At 35.8% G+C, this 16440-nt stretch overlaps 1 protein-coding gene and 1 long non-coding RNA gene across 3 annotated transcripts in view; both read left to right on the plus strand.

The window, feature by feature from the left end:
- LOC134747772 (connectin-like) overlaps positions 1 to 16440 on the plus strand; it is a 108151-nt gene that overhangs the window by 48094 nt on the left and 43617 nt on the right. For both annotated transcript variants that reach the window (XM_063682409.1, XM_063682408.1), the window contains exon 2: positions 10965 to 11030. The gene's annotated coding sequence lies outside the window, so the exon portion shown is untranslated. The remainder of the gene's footprint in view (positions 1 to 10964; positions 11031 to 16440) is intronic.
- LOC134747791 (uncharacterized) overlaps positions 1 to 16440 on the plus strand; it is a 329663-nt gene that overhangs the window by 36812 nt on the left and 276411 nt on the right. The window lies entirely within an intron of this gene.

A 16440-nucleotide genomic window follows, 5' to 3' on the forward strand; every position in this document is an offset into this window, starting at 1 on the left:
AGATTGTTATTTAAGCAACATTCATTCTAACAACATAACAGTTTTATTAATTGGTTCTGAATATTTTGTTACAGGTGTAAAATTATCTAGTCACAGTTGATTAGTCATGGATCTATTATAGATAAAATTAATAACGGTGCCGCAGTAATTGCTGTATAATTTACCTTTATTTTGCTTTTTATAACTCATATCAGGTAGACCTACGAGTACAAAATAAACGTCTTATTTCTATGTGTGTATTAGATGTATGTAGATTGTTTTGTAGAAAACGAAACGTACTATCCCCTTAAAGATGCCACGTGCTACTTACCTCAGAGAGTTGATAAAGAATTTGCGTGATGATTTATTAGTAGAAAGTAGCTGAGTTTAAGGACTAAAACTAGTTTATATACATAGTATACGTGGCATCTTAACTTACTTAACATAATACAAATCAGCATCAAGCAGCCAAGCCTTCAACCAGTTCGTAGCTGACTATAACAGTTCTAGTTGCGCTACTGCTTAAGACCGCGTGTGTACTGTGGGCAAAGTGGACCATTGCAAGCATGTGTGATCAGTACGCACGAGTAGCCAAGTATACGTTGACGCCAGCCTCTCTACTGGCGGAAACCTCTGCCGAGAATTTTGAGCGGATGCTGATACGCGGAAAAGGTTATGGTAAGCGAGGTTTATTGGACCGTTAGGCTTTTTTTGTCCTTATAATTGTTAGCGCCCCTTTTTTATTCATTATCATTCACATTCATCCATCTCGCTCACTATTTCTTTCATAAATAATTTTGACCTCATTTTTCATATCACCCGCCTTTTTCCCGACCTACTTAAAACGCTAATAAAGAAAAGCAGAATTTGAATATCTGTCATTTGTATAAAACTCAATCAAGTAAATACGTATTTCTTTTGTGAAAACTTATTATATATAAAACAGTGAATGTGAAGGAGAGAGAGGACAAAAGAAATGAACCATAAATACCTACCACGGCGGCCGCCGCAAGCAAACGGAATGAGGGCTATCGTTTTTTTGCTCACCAATTGGCGCCTCTGTTGATGGTGGTCCAAAAGACTAAAGAACAGCTGTCAGTCATTGAAGAGACATTTGACATTTCGAACTTTACGAAGACCACCATCTACACTAGCGCCCCTTACCTAGCGGTAAATTCATACGCGTTAGCCCTCATTATACCGAGCAGGTAAGGTCGGCCACATAAGTCCATTTATTCATTCACAGCCATAGTCCCATTATCTTCGGACTACGTTTACCGCTGGTCCTTCAGCCTCGCGTCTCCATTTCTGGTCCTTCGAACCGAATTCTCTTCTCCTCCTTCCCCTTTTCTCACTTTATACATTCATTGCGAATCGTTCTCCTGCCGCACCGCCCTTACAAATATTGCCCGAATTATTCTTTATTAATCGCTCCAGCAGTTTAGGTATTTATATGAGTATTATGCCGCGCCGCCCTTATAAATTAGTTACCTAAATATAATTTCTTAACCGCATCCGCAATTTAGGTATAAGTTTATCCTTATTTATAGAAACATAAATTGTTTTACCGGCATACTTAACTCGTCTCCTGCACTAAAGATAAAAAACATATCGTAAGCGTCGACAGCGAGTATTATGAAGATGAGTTGGTGATGCTTGAAGTAAAACGCAAAATCTTCTTTGAACTCCTCCAGGGCATTTACAATAAGTGGTTAGTTGTTGATACAGATGTAGTGAGTCGAGAATTTCCTCGACGCTGCTGACAATATCGACGAACTTCGGTCGGAGTTCAAAGAGGTGGTTAATGAGTATAATCGCACGTTGCTAAGGGCAAAGGCGGCTGCTGTCTCTAATTATCAGCCAATAATAATAATAATTATAGCCTTCGAAGGTCGGCAACATAAGTCCATTTATTCATTCACAGCCAAAGTCCCATAAAAATGATCTTCGGACAGCGCTTACCGCTGGTCCTTCAGCCTCGCGTCTTCAATAATGTTAGACATTTTAATGTAGTATGTTTTGTTGTAGTTTAACTATTGTGTTAGGGTATGAAAACAGAAAACCTATCTACCTAAAATAATTTCAAAAATGGCGGTTGAATATACTATTTATTTATTATAGAGGTAATATACTGCCGTCGTGCGTCGGGTTTCTATTTGACCTTAATTAAGAGGAAAAGGGACGGCCGCTTCTCCATACAAACGTAGTCTCCATTTTCTTCTGTGGATATTGACATTATGGAAAATATTTTTACATAATTTGATGTATAAACATAGCTATTCCCGCCCGCTATTCTACGGTTGACTTTTATGTTTTTTAGAATTCCGTAGCCAAATGGCAAAAAACGGAACCCTTATGGATTCGTCATGTCTGTCTGTCTGTCTGTCTGTCCGTCCGTATGTCACAGCCACTTTTTACCAAAACTATAAGAACTATACTGTTGAAACTTAGTAAGTTGATGTATTCTGTGAACCGCATTAAAATTTTCACTCAAAAATAGAAAAGAAACAATAAATTTTGGGGGTTCCTTAGAACTGAAACTCAAAAAATTTTTTTCATCAAACCCATACGTGTGGGGTATCTATGGATAGGTCTTTAAAAATTGAGGTTTCTAATATATAACTTCTAAAATAAGAGAATGGCAAAATTAAAAAAAATATATGATGTACATTACCATGCAAACTTCCACCGAAAATTGGATTGAACGAGATCTATTAAGTAGTTTTTTTTAATACGTCATAAATCGTAAACCGCAATTTACCTTTCACTCGTGTTTCACATAAAAATACATTGTTTAAATTGTGTAATGTACGGAACCCTCGGTGCGCAAGTCCGACTCGCACTTGGCCGGTTTTTTATTGTAAAAATTAGGAGCGAAAAACAACTTACATAAAAAAAATTAATGCTCCTAACCTAACTCTTAAAATAATTAAAATATCGAAAAAAAAACGTGGTTGATATACAACAAATTGTGTCAAAATATTTTCAATCATATTAATACCCAGAGAGGAAAATGAGGACTACGTTTGTATGAAAAGGGGATTTCGCGCGGGTCCTCTACTTTCATTCGTAGTATTTCTGTGAAACATGCTATTGTGTTTCCAGTTAAATAATCTTCATCCCGTTCACGTGTTACATAACACGCGCTGTATAATTTAGCCTTCCGCGAAGCTTTGAATAAATAATAAATAAAACCGAATTATTACTTCCTGTCGTTCCTAATATGGTTTTAGGATACACGTGTTGTACTTACCTTTATATATATATAACACAGCGGAAAACAAAACCAAGGTATTCATTTCCCATAGGTAATACAGCCTACCTATTGGAGGTTCAGCGTTCACGTTTCAGATTGCCGCCTCACGGTGGTGATAGGCAGGGCTAAATAAGCCATCTTGTCTCAAGTTCCTCTGATGTTATTTATAATGTGTATAGTTTGTAAATAGTTATGTTTTTATGTAAGTACTAACATAGGATGTAAGTTTTTCTGATTAACTAACAGAATATGGATCTGATGGTATGAAAAAGCTTTTTTTTATAGCTTTAAAATCGTCAATTTTTAATTGAAAGTTTTTTCGCTGAAACGATGAAATCAAATATTAGAGCAATTTAGGACGACATAATCAGTAATATTTGCAAAATAAATGAAAAACTTACAGCCAATGGGGTTGGCCGGTCGAAATAATTAGCAGATGGCGCCAGCATAACTTGCCCTGCCAATCCCTAGAATTGTGTCAAATTTTTGTTTTTTTAATGCCCTGGATGCCAGCCCTCATAGAAAAAGGGGCAAGCTATGATGGCGCCATCTCTGCAAACCTTTGACAGTTGCCAACCCCATTTCTTTAAAGACCACCATTGGCAATACAAAGTTGCCTTCCTCATAACACATACTTGTTAGAGTCACTAACTCCGCATGCCATTTACAATGACAGTGTGGAAATGTCATCATACATTTCTAATTTCTATGAAAATATGACGTTTATTGACATCCCCTCAATTTGTACTATTCAACTCGGTGCAAAGTTAGCTTAGAAGAACTCTAGACCTGAGGGCCTACCACGAACCACGTGTTGCTTCCCTGTCACACTTACGTATGAATTTACAAGTGCAACAGAGGCAACACGTCAAACGTGATTCACGGTAGGCCCTCTGATCATTTTACTGTGTTGTACCGCGTCGGTTGCCGGCCTGCGCGGGGGCGGCGGGAATGTATATGTACTCGGTAGCTCACGCGCGGTGCGTCTTGATTCGAAGCCGTGATTTGCTCTTCCGGCGCAGCCATGAACTCGTCCAATCCTCGAGCTTCATTCGGCCGGGCCGACGATCGAAGACATACGAGAACCGAGAGAATCCGATTCCCCAAGTTCACGCAACAAATGTAACCAAATTCTTATTATTTCTAAGGCTAGATAATAGAGATTTCGGCCGCTTCATTCAATAACATATTATTGAGTCCGTTATTATATTCTTTGGGAGTTTTCTTGTTACTTCGGGACTTAGTTTTTGCCGAAATTTGCCGCAAGGGTAACGATTTATGTCAATGACATAATCAGGAATAGGTACTATTTGCTTATAGGTAAAGATGCATTTTTTGTATTAAAAAGTGGCGTTTTTTGTCTCATGGCGTTGTTCATAGGGTTACTGGCCTGAATTAGCTATGAATCGTTAGTCTTTATCTGTCATTTTGACTTACGCATTTGTAAGAAAGGGATAAAACATAATTTAACTAAGTCAATTTTATGAATAAGGGAGTCAATAATTATTTGACTTGTAAGTAAGCGTCGGGTAATAGTGCATTAATTTCGTTGTAGTTTTGAAACAGCTATGAATATTCATTTTTGTTCACTTTAATAGATATATCCTTGAATTAATGCATCGTGACATTAATTATAGGTACTTAATAGTCCTTATATGTAGTATTTTCTATAAAAAAGGGACCTTATTGTCGATGGCGCTTACGCCATTATAAACGATACTCCGACATAAATACAATGCCGCGCGACGCTGTGCGGCGTAAGCGCCATCGACAATAAGGTCCCTTTTCATAGAAAATGCCCCATATATTGTAAAATCACTACATCTTATAAAACAGTCCCCCGCCGCGTTTGTCTGTATGTATGTATGTTCGCGATATACTCAAAAACTACCGCACGGATTTTCATGCGGTTTTCACCTATAGTATCAATAGAGTGATTCCTAAGGAAGGTGTAGGTGTATAATATGTTAAGGTATACCCGTGGAAAACCGGAGCGGATCGCTTGTATTTATTATAATGAACTTTAATTAAAGTCTTAAAAGCGCTGGTGGCCTAGCGGTAAGAGCGTGCGACTTGCAATCCGGAGGTCGCGGGTTCAAACCCCGGCTCGTACCAATGAGTTTTTCGGAACTTATGTACGAAATATCATTTGATATTTACCAGTCGCTTTTCGGTGAAGGAAAACATCGTGAGGAAACCGGACTAATCTCAACAAGGCCTAGTTTCTTCCCCTCTGGGTTGGAAGGTCAGATGGCAGTCGCTTTCGTAAAAACTAGTGCCTACGTCAATTCTTGGGATTAGTTGCCAAGCGGACCCCAGGCTCCCATGAGCCGTGGCAAAAATGCCGGGACAACGCGAGGAAGATGAACTTTAATTAAAGTCTTAAAATTGGTTTTTCAGACCCAGTACTGAAATGACTCTAGTTACTTACCTATATAATTTTCAATTATTTAACAATAGAAATATCTTTACCTAAGCATTAAATTTTATTTTATCACCATTTATATACCTAGGTACCTACTTCAGAAGCTATTGTCTGCTCATTTTTCGTCACAAATCAAAATAACATCAGATAGGTATAACTACCAAGTATTCATCGCGAATAATTTCAACCGTTCCACGAAATATCTACTCATCAAAAAGCCAGAACGCGGACGGGAGAATATGAAAGAGATATATTTGAGTAGACCACGCATATTCACTTACTTCGTTAACTAAAGCGCTCTGCGCAGCACATTTAAAGACAAATCCAATCATTTTTGTATGGGTGTTTTCTTTAAATAAACTAAACCAACTTTTTAGGGTTCCGTACCCAAACGGTAAAAACGGGACCCTATTACTAAGACTCCACTGTCTGTCTGTCTGTCACCAGGCTGTATCTCATGAACCGTGATAGCTAGACCGTTCAAATTTTAACAGATGGTGTATTTCTGTTGCCGCTGTAACAAAAAATACTAAAAACGGAATAAAATAAATATTTAAGTGGAGCTGGAGGATACAACAAACGTGATTTTTTTGCCATTTTTTGCGTAATGGTACAGAACCCTTCGTGCGCGAGGCCGACTCGCATCTGGCCGGTTTTTTTATTAGGTATTTGAGAGACTAACTCTGAATATTAGCCGAAGCATTAAAGATGAAGTACCGATTCGTTATAAAATACCTAACCAACCCCACACCATAGGGTTGAAGCAAAAAAAATTGTACATGTAGGAGAGATACCCTAAAAAAAATTTACCTAATTAAAAAAGTTTTAATCCAAAAAAACGATTGCTCGATTATTGTGCTATGTATTAAGTGAAAACAAAAATTAAAGTTAATTATTCTAATTGAAAAAAAAAAACATTTTGGTTCCATGCCACTCGTAACGCAGCAGTGAATCAACGTGAAGTGGCAATATTCAAAATTTTTATACAACATATTGAAAACAAGTTAAGAACTTTTTAGAAAAATACGTATGTAAGACGCTGGAAAAGAATATTTACCAATTTCTTTTGATTCCTAAATCTAGATTTTAATTCGTAGTGTTTATATATCTATCAAACTAAATGTCTGTGGCAAAAACCCACTTAGCGCAAATAGTCGCGGCAATCTTACACAACGAGGCATCATTGTTCCCAACAATGGCGTCTCCGATATTTCGAAGGATCATTATCTGTTCTATAAACAATGGCCTGAAATAATGAAGCAGCAATGTGGGTGAAAATCAAAATTTTAATTGCACATGTGGCTTGAATGCTAATTGGTCGCTGGGAGTGTGAAGGGTTAATAAGACAGTTTTTCAGTATCATGCGGGTTTTTTTTTAATTTTGGGTCAAACACATTTCAGAAAAAGGTCACTTCTATGGACAATACAATAAAAGAGGCCGTGAGTTCAAGTTTCACCCAAGGCAGTAATTTTTCCAGTTTTAAATTTATTCTAATACAATAAAAGTTAACGACCCAGGTACATCGTACATATATTATCAGGATTTTTTAATTTGAGACTCAAGACTTGAAAAAATGGTAAGGGTAAGGGTGAAGCGTATAAATGAGTTTTTGAGTCTCATATCTTTGAAATGTCTATATGAAAGACGCGAACGAGTTTAGCACACAATGAAATAAAATAAATAAAATGTATTGTATTGTGTTGCAAATTGATATGACCCGGAGAATGTTATTAAGATTGGACGACCTCCCTCGAGACAGTGAATTTATCCAAATATTTTACAGACGTTACAAAATTAATTTAACATTTGATTTGTTCAAGTTAAATTCATTGACTTACTCAAATATGTAATAGAAGGTTGCTTATCTACATAATTAAATCACAATAACAATTTTAGATTTATACAATAATTAATGTTTTATTATTGCAATAAAATTATTAAAGTTAGATTAAAGTAAATATAAAAGTAGTACCGATGTAATACTCAATGTCTTTGTCAAAATTACAATTACAAACTTGGAGCTGATTGTAATGCCAGATGACCTTGTAAGGCAATTGCAAATTGCAAAAAAGGCGTTGCCAGGGAGGTTTTAGGATTATACTGAGCAACTTTTACTCTGGGACCAACCACGAAATCGCGAAAATAAAATTTACCCTCCCATAGAAAATGGACCAGCCAAAATGTATGAAACAGCCAAATTTTTTTTCGCGATTTCGGGGTTGGTCTCATAGTAAAAGTTCCTCAGTATAATCTCAAAACCTCCCTAGCAACGGGAATGCACTTATTTCTTAGCTACCGTGTATAAAATTAAATGCTATTCCTTTCTAACGAACATAAAAAAGTAGTGATAAACGAAATGCGCTGCAGAAAAATCGTACAAGATGTTATTTTACTTTTAAGTTCTAATCATTTACTCTTAAGGCCGTTCCATCAGTTTGCCGCTGTCTTTGTCACATTTCGCAAGAAAGAACGGGAAAGAACATACGCGCCAAGTGTCAATTTTGATCGAATTTTGTCGGTGTTTATTTATTTTAAAAACGTTACCTAACAATATCGAAATTCTAAAGCTATGAAATTACTATTTATGTTAAGATTGTTTTTTCTTCTTTTTTTGTTTATAGTATCACATAATAAATAACCGAGTAAAGTAGGATTAAAAGTCCGAGTTAGAGGTTACTTTGGGAATTAATTGTATCGAGCGAAGTGTCATAATTCGTGTATCGGAAGCTATGTTGTTAAAGATAATATAGTCAAGAACTACATATATTTTTTCCACGTCTACGAATATCAACGCCTCTTAGAAAAACAGGATCATATAAGGAGATTTTTCGCCTTCTGGCTCAGGGAACCGCCTTAAAGTAATCTGAAATCCTATAAAATATTTGTATCTAGGCGTAAATCTTCAATGTAAAAATGTGACGTTATTTACACCAAGCCCTGAATAAATGTTTACAAACGACTGAGTGTGTTAATAGCAAAATACTGAGTTGCCAAGTAATGTTAAAGCGGTGTATATTTACCTTAGATAGATAAATACCAAGTCTGCAGAAATTGCGACAAATCACATGTTTATGACAAGAAAATACCGGCCAAGTGCGAGTCGGACTCGCGCACGAAGGGTTCCGTACCATTATCTATTGTTTTTAGTATTAATAGCGGCAACAGACATACTTAATCTGTTAAAATTTCAACTGTTTAGCTATCACGGTTCATGAGATACAGCCTGGTGACAGACAGACAGACAGACGGACAGTGGAGTCTTAGTAACAGGGTAGACCCTTTGGGTACGGAATCCTAAAAATATGTATATTCTGATTTTCAACTTAGCTTAGTATTATGCTAATAAATATTATATCGATTAACGTAAAATTTTTAAATATGACGTAGGAATTGGTTTATGCAAACACGATTAAATGTTTGCCGTATATAACGTTTTTTGATGTAATAATATTATTTGTTTTATGTATAAATTGACATTTGAAAATGACTTTTTTGTGTTTTATTTTTAAATGCGGTTTTCAACATTTTACAGGTTAGGTGCTAAGTCCCACTGAACAATTTGAACCTAAAGGCACTAACAAAATAATATTTTAACCATACCAGCTAGTTAAGACTCCTTTTATCGTTCAAAAACTGATGAGAAAGTGGCATTTTATCCCCGGACAACACTAGCAGAGTAATCCTATGCAAACTTTGAGTTGTTTCCTCTTGATGGCTGGTAGACTTGACGTTTAAACGATAATTTAAATGGTTTATATTTAATAGGTAACTTTCATTTGGATTCGATTTGTAATGCTTAAATGTAAATTTTGTTACTTGCATTAGTTGGTGTATTTTTTTTTTCTTTTACTCGGGTGCAAAAATTGTTTAACCCTCGTGCCTTGAAACCCTCGCAATGCTTAAGATTTCACTTTTCGAACCTTTCAATTTTAGAATCTTTCGCTTGCTCGGATATCAATATTAGCTTGCGAGGGGTTAAACAACATCTTTGACAACTTGTAAAATAACTATTAAATTTACAAAAATGACACACATGGTTTACCCCGATTGAAATAATAAGTTATAATGAGCAGAAAGATAGTAAGTTATAATGAATAGAAAGTTAAAAGATTTCCAATACCTATTATTCACCTTGACGACTAAACTTTAAAAAAACTATTACTTGTTTTCCTTTGTGAACGATATCATTTAGAAAAGTCTCGCAAAATTGCGTGTCAGGTTCGTAAACTCAGATTTTTCCCTTTTCGAGCACATACGAGAGCAAAATGTTAATGAGCTATCCTAACATGACGTTGAGATTTTTCTGAAGGAAAACACACAACACGCCTCATATTAAGACGCCTTTGTTTATTATGAGATTGTATACTTTTACACGCAGTACGGTATTGAAGTTTGGGGCGCTTTTAACGGAGAAAGCATCGCGATTCATAATGTGTAGTAGTTGCTTGGCTGCGGTAGGCCTTGTGTTATATGCTTTAATGGAAACTTTTGGGAAACCCGTACAATCTAACTTTGCGTTCAATGAAATGTCTAAAGATAATAAATCATACATCACATAAGTTGGTATTATTATTTTCACCAGTCTTATTTTAAAGTCAGCTGTCCAAAATTAAATAAGCAATGCGTTAATAGTATATACTAGATCAGTGTCAGATACTTTTGAACGCAAACGATACAATGTACATAGAAGTTGCAAAACTATTAAGACGAGGCTTATTCTGATTGTAAAAACAGTTTATGTATTGGATCTGGATTTGTTATGAATTACATCTGTCAGCTGTCAAGAGTGACATTTCTTCGACCGGAAAATCAAATACAGATCAAATTCACTAACATGTTATTACAACCAGAAAAGGCTTCCATAGCAGTGGATTTTTAATCTGAGTAAAAATGACCTTTAAATATATAAATTTCTCATGTTATTTAATTGGTTATAAGGACGTGCCCAAGCTAAATGAAAAACTAGTCAATAATTCACATATATAAGTAAAAACTAAACATTCTATATTTATCAATTATTATAATTAGGAAAGTTAATATAAATTAAACAAAAGGGGATTGTGTTAGAAAAATCTTACAAACTAATAGATGCACATAATAAAAAACATTTAATCTATCTATAGTAAACTAAACAAATATAAGCTATAATAACAATAAAATTAAACTTAAAATTAAACTAATATAATATTAAATATAACTAAAACATATACAAATAAAAAAATAAGATAAAAATAATACCCCTTCTAAAACCTCCGCCTGCGGCATTGAACCCAACAAAATCTAAAGTGGCTTTTTATTTTCAGGCATGCGACGGCTTCTTTTGAGAGGTTATTGGTGTCGACAGTCTGTCCCGAGCTGTTTGTGAGAAGGTACTATTAGAAAACAGTCACAATTTGCATGACTTTTTTTATTCACTTCTACTACTACAACAGTGGCCTCTGAAATATCAAAAAAAAATTTTTTTTTTGAGTTTTTCTTTCTCTGCGTCTTGACTTTTATTGAGATAATTTGCATTATTACGATTACTGTAATGATATTGTTTTGTTTTTATTTAGTGTTTTAAGCTTTTGGGAGTAAAATAAATAAATAGATAATAAATATTATAGGACATATTACACTAATTGGCTAAGTCCCACTGTAAGCTCAATAAGGCTTGTGAAGTGGGTATTTAGACAACGATATACCTATAATGTAAAAATATTTATAAATAATTAAATACATAAATAATACCTATGAATCATAAACAAATCATCACACAAATAAATGCCCTTACCAACATATGAACCCGAGACCATCGGCTTATTAGGTAGGGTCACTACCACTAGGTCAAAATTTCAACAATTATGTAAATTACACATTGTTATAATTAATAAAATTTTATGAATTTTATTCTTCCGCTTATTTTACAGGCCTCGTCTTGAATAATTAAATAACATGTAATATTATCATTAAAATACTTTTCATTTCTCATGCTCTGAAAGAGGGTCATTGTTGTTCTAAAAGGTGTGCAGAAAATGATACGTGTCTGCACTAGAGCATTTTACGTTCGAAGTACGATTTTTTTTATATTTTGTACGATAAACAATTGAAATTAGAGTTTAAATGGATTTGTTATACAATTTCCATTCCGATATTTGACTTTTCATTCCATAAATAACGATACTTTTGCCTTAATTGTTAATTGAAAGTACCTTCAAGAAATATTATAAAAATGTATACTTATTCATGTTTAAAAAAAAACACATGCACTTTACTTTCCTCGTATTCGAAATGAAAAGTAGAGTGTTTAACTCGGGTGAAAGGCATCATTTCAGCCTCGGACTATTGGCGCTCTCACTGTGTTCGAGCACCAAAATACCTCGGCAAAAATGAGTGCCTTTCATCCCTTGGTTAACAATCTACTATTTCTTTACACTACATTTGACTTAATCATGCATCGATAGAAAATATAAACTAATGAATAATACAATCGAAAGCGAATATAAAGTGATTCGCACTGGGCAGAAAATAAATTCTCAATTTGCTTCAAAATAAATGTCACGCGATATATTGTTATCCCCTTGTCAGGCCTGAGACATGGTCGCTTATATAAATCGGGTTATACATAGCGATAAACGACATGAGAGGTCGTTTTGGTAATCCTTGGGGAAGGCCTTCATCCAGCGTCTGATGGCGTTTGGACGAAATGATTTCATTAATTTGCATTACTGTATACATAATGCATTACTATGAAAGATGTTAGATACCTTTAATAAATCAGACATTACTTAATTAAATGTGGAAATTTTCTAATATTACATATTTGACAGTTATCAATTGTCCTTTATATATAATGAAGCTAATTTAACTGATAGCCTTAACGTAATATACAGGGTCATAAAAGGGTCAATTCATAACTATCAAGTATTTATTTATTTATTATTATTACAATATATTTACACAGCATATAGTTTGCACCAAAGCGCTGGAAAATTTATACATGCAAATAGCAGTACATAATTATTAAATTATAATTTAGTCATGTAAATAATATTAATTAAAAATACCTGTGTGAAGTGATTAAAAATTTGCAACTATACAATTTCATGTCAATAAACAATAGAAAACAAGATAAACAAAACGAGGGTTCCGTACTTTTTAGTATTTGTTGTTGTAGCGGTAACAGAAATACAGCATATTCTGTGAAAATTTCAAGTTCACGATCACGGTTCATGGGATACAGCTTGGTGACAAACAGACGGACAGACTGACAGCGGAGTCTTAGTAATCGGGTCCCGTTTTTACCCTTTGGGTACGGAACCCTAAAAACTATTATTTATCCATCATCTCACAGTATTTCAGACATTCACGACACATATTTACCCATCTGCTAGCAAACACATCGCAGTCGGGAGCCGATGACAAGAACGCGATAATCGGGAGAATTGGAGAGTTTCTACAGAAAACTGTACGCGCAAGAGGAACAGCCAAAAGACTTAGACAGCGCGGCCTGGGCTGATTCTTAGGCACGAACGATACCGAAAGTCTTACAAGTCTTGACACCAAGTCAGGACAGTCGCTGTTTCTCCTCAATATGCTACACAAACATGTCAAAAAATTGTAATTACGCCTTACTTCCAGAGAGTTGAAGCCAAGTGATCCAAGCAAAAACTTAGTAGGGTATAGGATAGGACCCATGCAATTTTGTATAGAGGTACCTTAAAAATGCTTTTTGTACTCTCTCCAGAAACAGTACATAAGTACTGTCATGAGAGCATGAGGGTTCCCAAACGACTGCCGCAGACTCAAGTTTGCTACGAACCAGTGATGTGTATAGGAGCCTAATTACGCTTGGATTTCGGAATTCACGTGCACTCCAGGCCGGGTAACACGATCGTATTTTTATCGCCTGTCACGTTCTAACATGTAAGTGCGAAAGTGACGGGCATAGTGAGAAGCGATAAAAATGGAACCATGCTGCGACCGCTGATAACGAATCTGAGCCTTTTAAAGCACTCAGCGCAGCAAACTTTTTAATATGGTCATGAAGACGGTTGCGATTTCTGGGTTGGTCCCATAGTAAAAGTTGCTCAGTATGACCTATATATTCACTCCGCTAATTATTGCAGGTGACTAAAAAAAACATCTATACTTAAGGCATATTAAGGGTGTCTAAAATTATGCAAAATTGAACTCTATCACTTTAAAACAAAGTTGAGAATCATTGTGGGAAATATATTCCCTCTGCCTTATAAAGGCTTAAATATAAACATATCCATATTTGAAACCAAACTGACCACTAATTTTTCCACCAACATTCAATCACCAATTTGGCGGCTTCAGCACTAGCTAGAGGCCTAGGCAGTCGAGAAACAAATCAGAGTCAGACCAAGGTAACTCTGCTCAGCGCTGCTGTGAGTTGAAGTGACAGATCTGTATGTATGTATGTACTCGAGTATGGTGGTGCCACCTTAAAGGTCCAATGTCAATGAAAACATGACGTGTATGTGGTAAATCCACACTTGTCATTTAAAATCGTTAGAAAGTTGACTTAGACCGATTCTACATGTTCCAGGGTCGTAGCGCTATGACAACAGTCGTAGCTACGCTCGTCGTCGCTACGTCGTAGTTCGTAGCAAGAATACGTTTGCATGTGATAACAATAAGCGAGTGCCCCGTAAAAAATATAACTTCGACGAAATAAGAAGCACCCTAATACAAACACATACATACACACTAGTGATAAAAATGCGGCCGTAGCACGGTCGCATTTTTATCACCTGTCACCATGCCTGTCACGTTCTAACAAGTATGTAAGTGCGAAACAGGCGATAAAAATGAAACCATGCTTTCACTGCAGGATATCGCTTTGACGTTTCATTCATACTACCTGACCCATTACTAAAATAACCTATTGCATAAATGGCATTCGATCACTTAACATCACTTCCCCAAGTGGCACTCGAGCGACCCATACCCTAAGGGTCCCTGCGACCTCAATACACCTAAATGGCTTACGTTTGTCAAAATGGCTAGTTGCTCTAAAGGTACCTGAGTAATTACCATGTATATGATGAAAGGGCCTTTTGTGTTAAAAGGGAGTTTAGTTGGAAATAGTTTCTCCTGAAGGAATTCGAATTACAGATTGATAAATGAAATATACCTACGCTATTGATATATTTTTAGAAAAGCGCCTAAGGGCTTTTGAGTCTATGGCCATAACCACCCGATTACGGCAGCATGCGTCAAAATTCCTTAAGTGTATGCAATATCACAAAAAGATCATTTGCGTTTCAATGTGTGAACGACACGTCTGTGCACGCGTCATTGTGTGAGTAAGTTGCTTAGGGCTGACTCTCGTGCGTCGTGCGGTGCTTCTCGAGGCCAGCCGAAGTGACACGACGAGCCACCCGGCTGCCCGCCTTGTATAACCCGATCGAATTAAGTAAACAAACTAAATGTAAAGGTTATCTTCTGCTCCAATTGTCAATTTACTAGGTCGTACATTATTATAAGTAAAACTATAACCTTATGTACTCATCTGCTTTCATCTCTTGTATATTAGAAAAATTCATTATTTATATCTAGAAACTTATATGAAACCCGTAACAATACACTGGCATTTTGAACGTTCCGTCATCGCGTTGTAAACCAAACTGAGCGTTCGCCAAAAGCTCGTCAATCTGCTGTCGCGGGGCGAGGTAATTCGAATCGGGGCGGGGCGGTGCGTGGCCATTCTGTATGATAATCAGGCATCGTACACTGCGAGCGAAATCCATTGAAGTACTAGGGTTGTAACGGTTGTCAATGTTGTCATACGTCATTTCAATGGATTTCGCTCGCAGTTTACGATGCCTGATGATAATACAAATTTAAACGTAAAGGCATAGTGACCTCACATAATCTACGAAGTAATTCACACCGAGACCGTCTAGTTGCACCGCTTCACAAACTCTCAAGATCAGAGCAGTCGGTATACGTCATAGGCCCTGCGATAAACAACCGCCTCCCAGATACCATAAGAGATGCACCGTCTCACCCATCCTTTAAAAGGAATTTAGAAGTGTGGCTGCTCACAAAAAACTTTTATACTGTTAATGAAATAATGGAACTGCCAATGACTTTATAATATAATAATTAATTATATAAAAACTTTTTTGTAATTTATTATATTCTATTAATTATGAATTGATGACATTACAATGTTGTGTATATTTTCTGTCGAAATACTCTGTAATTGTGTCATCTCTATGTTTATTGTACAAAATTGTATTTGACGTGTACCTGTATTGTACCAATAAAGATTATCTTATCTTATCTATCTTATCTACTATTATTTATTCTGTGGCAATATTTAAAGACTAAGCGAAAATACTATTGCATAATATGTATATTCTGGCACTCTCACTTCTCAAATTATGAAAATCATAATACGCTTTCATTTCTTTATGAAATTGCATAAAAAATAAATTTCTATTCAATCATCTCAGGTGGCGGGAATAAAGACTTAAATCCATTGTCAGGTACCTAGAAGGATCCCTGAGCCTAGAAATAAAGCTTAAGCTTTAGTTCAGAAGAAAGCACTGAAGCGAAATATAAGTTAACTGGGTGAGTAACTTGAGCGCATATTAAAGTAGAAAGTTGAATCCTTGACATAACTATGTATATATAAAGCAAAATAAAAGGTAAAAGATCATAGAAAAAACCGGAGAAGTGCGAGTCGGAGTCGCCCACCGAGGGTACTTTTATGTATATGTTGTTATAGCGGCAACAGAAATACATCATCTGTGAAAATTTCAA

Source organism: Cydia strobilella, chromosome 15 (assembly GCF_947568885.1).
Source record: "Cydia strobilella chromosome 15, ilCydStro3.1, whole genome shotgun sequence".
In the NCBI taxonomy this organism is placed as follows: Eukaryota; Metazoa; Arthropoda; class Insecta; order Lepidoptera; family Tortricidae; genus Cydia; species Cydia strobilella.